Below are 6,787 nucleotides of genomic sequence, written 5' to 3' on the forward strand. Positions count from 1 at the left end.
CAATAATGATATGAAATAAAAATGTAAGTTAAAAGAACCACATATGCTTTCTGTTCACATCCTTTACAATGAAACTGAATATAGACATAGTACAAATGCTTACTATTAAGTAAAATGTATTTTTATTTGCACTACATTCTTCTCATTTCAAATCTATTTGATTGTGAACCATTCACACCCACAAGTACAGTAAATTAATCCTTCTACACTCAACATGCTGAGTCTACAAGGGAAGGTTCTGAGTCACACAGTAGTCTTGCAAAATGTTCAGTGTTTGGAGCATTCTGGCCTGGATTACTCCTTGAGGTGAGGCTGGGATTAGAGGTGCCACAAACCCATTCCCCAAAGCTTTTAGAGCTGGCAATGTCTGAACCACCCCCCTCCAATAGTGTGAGGACTTTGACATGTATCTCTCCTCCTTAAAAAGGAAAAATCACTCTTGCTGCTTCAGCTATAGAACCCTGTAGAAAGTGGTTTGGATGGTCAAATTTCTTCATATTACCACATGCATCATCATAGTGCTACTTACTATACATAAGCTTCACACAGGAAAATGGGGGGCACTTAATATTTTGTATTAGTGGGCAAAAGAATCATATGTTGGGCTATGGTCATATAAGTGATTCTCCAAAATATGTAATAGAAAAGTGTGTCAAATAGGCTATTGGAGGGATAATACAACATACTGAGACTGAAATGTAAGATTTTTTGGTATTCTAGGATAGCCCTTTCCAGCTTTATGGTGGCAGAAGATATTATCTGATTAATGCCATGGGAGTCAGTCAGATCTAAGGCTACCAGCTCCGGGCTTGGAATTTCTTCATGATCTGAGGATGCAGCCCAGGGAGGGGATGGACAATAGCATGGTATAATGCTGTATCCACCCTCCAAAGCAGCCATTTCTTCCAAGGGAAATGATCTCTGTAGTCTGGAGATAAACTGTAAATCTGGTAGATCTCCGGGCCTCACTTGGAGGTTGGCAACCCTGGAAGATCACTGTATTAAAATGATGGCAGTACTCAACCTACTGCTAATGGTCACCGAAAGGGTTGTGTCAAAATGGGCAAGCTGCATGGAATCATCTAAAATTACTTTCAGTACATAATGTCTTTAAGAAGTTAAAAAACAACAACCAAACACTGAAAGAACAGTATATGAATTAGAAGTCTGCCTTAATGACCTCAGCAACTTGCCTTTGATTTGAAAGACAAGATGGGTAAGAAAAACAGGAAGCGTCTCACCGTCTTATCATGAAACAGGCTAACTGCAAAGGAAAGAGTGCTGTGTACAGATAAGAGTGGGTTGTGCACTCGGTAAAAGGATATGAAACAGTATTCAGTTGAGATCAGTATAATTTTGAATGGAAAAAGTGATAAATGGCAGACTAATGTAGGATGATGGTAAAATGTCTTCTGGAAAATCATGTATAGCAGGGGTGGCCAACGGTAGCTCTCTAAATGTTTTTTGCCTAAAACTCCCATCAGCCCCAGCCAGCATGACCAATGGCTGGGGCTGATGGGAGTTGTAGGCAAAAAACATCTGGAGAGCTACTGTTGGCCACCGCTGATGTATAGGCTTTTCAGTATCAGTGGGTTCAGAATGGTTACTTTCTACCAGCTGGCTGCTGGTTACTAGTAGTAGGAGATGCCCTAAGTGTTAATAATGGATACAGAGCAGTGGGTGGGGAACTGAGGGACATCAGGCGGACTGATAGGTGAATCTCTAACAAAAAAAAAATCATGTTTTATTCTTATTACAAGGTTAGTGAGAATGATCATGCATTAACAATCCAGAACTGGAAGATCTGGGGACTGATTATGCAGAGGATTGGACAGAGTAGTTGACATTGCTACCTCTGACATCTCTGTAGTGGCAGGAACAGCTCTAGGATATGAATGAGTCTTTCCTAACACTGATATCTTGCTGATGTCCATTCCATCCTGGGAAAATCATCAAACAAGAACTACATTATTTGATGCCTGAAGCACTTTATTCAAACTTTATTGAATCAGCACAAACACTTTTTCTCTAAGGAGAAAAAAGATATATTCATTTAATTGAAGAAAAGCTATTAATTCTATTTCTCCTGTGTTTTTGATAAGTGTATGGTTGTAAATTATCAGATATATGGCTCCTTAAATAGACAATACAATTCATTAGTTATTCATATTCATGGCTTTTTGCCTATGCCCACCTGGAGGCTGGCAATTTTACATTCAGTCCAGGAATGGTTTTCACATATGAGAAGCTGTTTGCCCCATGAGCTGGTTCATAACTATGCCATTCATCTGATTGGAGCTGATTAGTGCAGCAGACTGGTTATTGCTACAGGGCTTTTTTTTTTTTTTAGCAAAAGCCCAGCAGGAACTCATTTGCATGCCAGGCCATACCCCCTGACATCACAATTGTTGCGCATAGGGCTTTTTTGTAGAAAAGGCCCAATAGGAACTCATTTGCATATCAGGCCACACCCTCTCATACCAAGCCAGCCAGAACTGGGTTCCTGTGCATTCCTGCTCAAAAAAAAGCCCTGGATATGGTATAACCTGGGATGCTGACAGTGAAGTCTGAAACAACACACTTGCCTGATGGCTATGGTTAAATGACCTATAGGTAACTAAGGATGAACAAGAACATAACATAAGAGAAGCCATGTTGGATCAGGCCAATGCCCCATCCAGTCCAACACTCTGTGTCACACAGTGGCAAAAAAAAATTATATATATATACACACACACACACATACACACACACACACACACACTGTGGCTAATAGCCACTGATGGACCTCTGCTCCATATTTTTATCTAAACCCCTCTTGAAGGTGGCTATGCTTGTGGCCGCCACCACCTCCTCTGGCAGTGAATTCCACATGTTAATCACCCTTTGGGTGAAGAAGTACTTCCTTTTATCCGTTTTAACCCGACTGCTCAGCAATTTCATCGAAGTTGAAACTTAATCCTTACAAGAGGGCAGCAATGCTGTTTGGGAAACCTGAGGTCTTGAAGAACATTGTGTTTCCTACATCTGATGGGGTTCAGCTATCCCTCAATGATTCAGTTAAGTCTGGGGGTTATACCAGGCCCATCATTATTACTAGAGAAGCAAGTTAATGTAGCTGTCAAAACAAACAAAAACACTTCTTTTCATCTTAACCCAGAGGATGGCTCTTACCTTGATTCAGACAATTTGCCCGCATGAATCCATAATATGTTAACCCTGAGGCTAGACTAAAAAGGTAAAGGTAGTCCCTTATGCTAGCACCAGTCATTTCTGACTCTGGGTTGACATCACATCACGACGCTTTCACAGCAGACTTTTTACAGGGTGGTTTGCCATTGCCTTCCCCAGTCATTTACACTTTCCCCCCACAGCAAGCTGGGTAATCATTTTATCGACCTTGGAAGGGTGGAAGGCTGAGTCAACCTGGAGTTGGCTACCTGAACCCAGCTTCTGCCAAGATCAAACTCAAGTCGTGAGCAGAGAGCTTGGACTGCAGTACTGCAGCTTTACCACTCTGCACCACTATATATAAAGTAAAGAAATAAAGGGAAGAAAAAGTCTCAGAAAATCTCTTGTATTTTGGGAATGTGCTAATATGCTACATAACTGTAAAACCTAATTTGCAAAGATTTCTACAAGCAGTCTTCAGCTTTCAGATTACTCAGTTAAATTCTGACTTGTTCAAGGATCAAATATTGCACTGTAGCAGATCCAAAAGGCTCTTTATTAGATCTGCACCTACAGTCTGAGAAAATTCTGTATCATGCTTGATTACCTGATAATTAAACATTTTATTGGTCTCCACTAGATGGCAGAAGACATCAATTCAGCTCATAGTTAGGAAAAATCAATCACTGATTTCAAATGACTGCCACAAAACCTTCTAGATAGATCCAAGTGGGCAGCTGTGTTGGTCTGAAGCAGTAGAACAAATTAGGAGTCAAGGTGCACCTTTAAGACCAACCAAGTTTTATTCAGAATGTAAGCTTTCATGTTGATCTGATGAAGGACTTAGAGGTGAAACTTGACTCCTACTTTGTTCCACCTTCTAACCCTGCTACCTCACACTCTGTCAGACCTTTGGCCTATTGTCTTTTTAAATAATTTTTATTAATTTTAACTACAAAAAGGAAAAGCATAAGCACAAGTACAGAAACATCAAGGGGGGGGGATACAGAGTGGGAGATCAGAAACAAAGAAAGCTGCAAATATATCAGTTACATTTTACCTCAAAATAAAATACCTAATCCTTTCTACCTGCAAGTATTGAGTGTTCCCCTTATATTCTACCGTCTTCATTTTCCATTATACATTTTTTTACTAAGCTATTACTTAAAATACAAGTCTGAACTATTCTTCTTCAGCAAACATAGATATAAAAAAGTCACCAAGGTCTCAACACAGAACTAACTGGATAAGCTTAACCATATTAAAAATACAAACTGACGTTATTTTAACAATATCATCATTTAGATAGGCATAAAAAACAAATATTTCTTTATCCTTCTAGCTTACATATTTCAAACGGGTAGAGAAAAAGATCAAATTTAAAATAATGTAAAAAGTGGAGAGATAAGAAAAAAAAGGTAAACAAGGAGCATATCAGTTTATCTATCTCAATATAAGCAATTTCTCCAAACAAACATATTAAGAGCGGATCTACCAGATTACAAAATGATTGTGTTGTCTGTCTTCTTAAAAATTAATCCAAGTTAACTGTTTATTTAAATTTATTTTCAGAACTTTTCAATCCTTTAGTTCTTATGTCCATATTAATCAGAGAGAACCTATTATGTCCCAAAAATCTCACTTTGCCTTTTAAAATCGCATATCTTGCTGGGAGTTCCATATTACGCAGTTACCTACAGAGAGAGAAAACAATTTAAAATCCCTTCTTCCTGAAAGTTTTCCACGTTTTGATTTTTTTGATGAAGTGTGCATCCTCTCTCCTTAATGCAAGCACCCCTCTCAGTAATGATAGTAAAAATCCCACGCCATTAGATCTTCTCAAAAATACTTCAAACAGCCTTAACTTCTGGTTCTTCTTAGTAACTGCGCCATAAGGTTTCATTTTAGTTTTCTTCTTTTCATTTCCCAATGGATCTTTTCCCATTTCCAACTCCACAGACATCACCAAGATCTCTTTGTCACTCTGCCCAGTTTTCGCTAGCTTTCAACATAAAAGCTCCCATTTGCTTTTTTATCGACTCTGTTAATAAATCAAGGTCCTGTTTTAGAGAGAATATGATATCCATTGTATCTTTTTAATGAAACATTTCACTTTGTGATGCCATTTTACTCCACAGAATAACTCAGTCTAATAATCAAAGTTGAAAAGTAACTCAGAGATCCAGTTAGTCTATCCTTCCAAATCTCCACCAGCCATATATGTTGATTGCTGCCATTTCAGTTGCACTCAGACAACAAATACAAATCTCTTTGGAATATATCTCATTTGTTCAGACCAAATTATAACCAAATAATAATCTCTTTATCACTTATTCAATCATAATCCGGGTCGATTTAAGTATTTATATTCAGTCAAATTCAGATTGTTGCAGGCATTCAAAGTTGTTCTTTTTATCTCTTGGAAGCCGGATTCACAGGAAAGTGGTAGTGGGGGGGGAGAATTCACATCTTTCCCTTCCTTTGAACTGACCCGTTTGTTGTTATGCAAAATGACCCATTAGCCGATGGTATGAAAAGCAAACTTGCTTGCAGAGTAGAATTGCTGTGTTTGAGACAGGAAAGCAATTCATCAAAGGCTTGTTAGCAGCAAAGAAAGCAAGCGGTCGGGTTTTCACCTCTTTCTGGATCAAGGCAACGGAGCACTGAAGCACATAAGAAGAGCAGGAACAGCTGCCGCTATATCCCTATCTTCCTGTAAAAGCCCCATGAAGAAAGGAAACCCCTCCAGGGACCCCCTTGCTGTGCCACACCTGCGGCACCTCTCCAACTGCCCAATTCAGGGGGGCTGCAAGAGACAAGCTCTGTGGACTCCCACTGAGCTCGAGGCGACGAAACCCTTTTGGCTTATTGTCTATTCTACATGACAACAACTCTCCAGGATGTCTTTCACATCACCAGCTTCTCATCCTTCTAACTGGAGAAATTCAACCTGGGATAGTTTATATGCAAAGCAGCTGCTCTTTCACTGAACTGTAGGCCATGAACTGTTCCTATTCCTTCTCTTTTCTGCTTCTGAAATTTTACCAAGGATTTCTCACAAAATCTGTAGCCACAAGATGTTGATACCTAGCATGTATGCACATGCACCCCCTCCAAAGTAAACTTCCTATTGCTAAATTCTGCACTTGTCAACACAATCTGTGCTTTGTCTGCAAAACATAGACAGCCTTGGCCCATCATTGCTACCCCTTTGCAATGTTAGCATTATTAATTTGATGTTATAACTAGCTGTGAAAAAAATCGGAGTATACAGCTCCTGGGAAACAGTGATAAGCCTCTTTTCTGACTTACATGGACACTCTTTAAAACTCATTTCAGGAAGGTCTGATTGATTAGAGGTCCCCTGACATCTTCTCCATGGATTGTGTTTTATAAAATAAGTGTAGTTACTCCAAACACAGTAAGGTAGAAACAGGAACAAAAACTTAATTAAGCACTCAGGATATATCATTCAACCTTGAGCTTGACTGTTATTCTTATGAAACCGCAGTCATATTTTCTCACACAGAAGCTAAAACTTAAATAAATACAGGAAAGGTTTTAGTTTGGGATGTTGCTATAAGTTTGACTCAAGGGGACAAAAGAAGTTAGCACT

Source organism: Heteronotia binoei, chromosome 3 (assembly GCF_032191835.1).
Source record: "Heteronotia binoei isolate CCM8104 ecotype False Entrance Well chromosome 3, APGP_CSIRO_Hbin_v1, whole genome shotgun sequence".
NCBI lineage: Eukaryota > Metazoa > Chordata > Lepidosauria > Squamata > Gekkonidae > Heteronotia > Heteronotia binoei.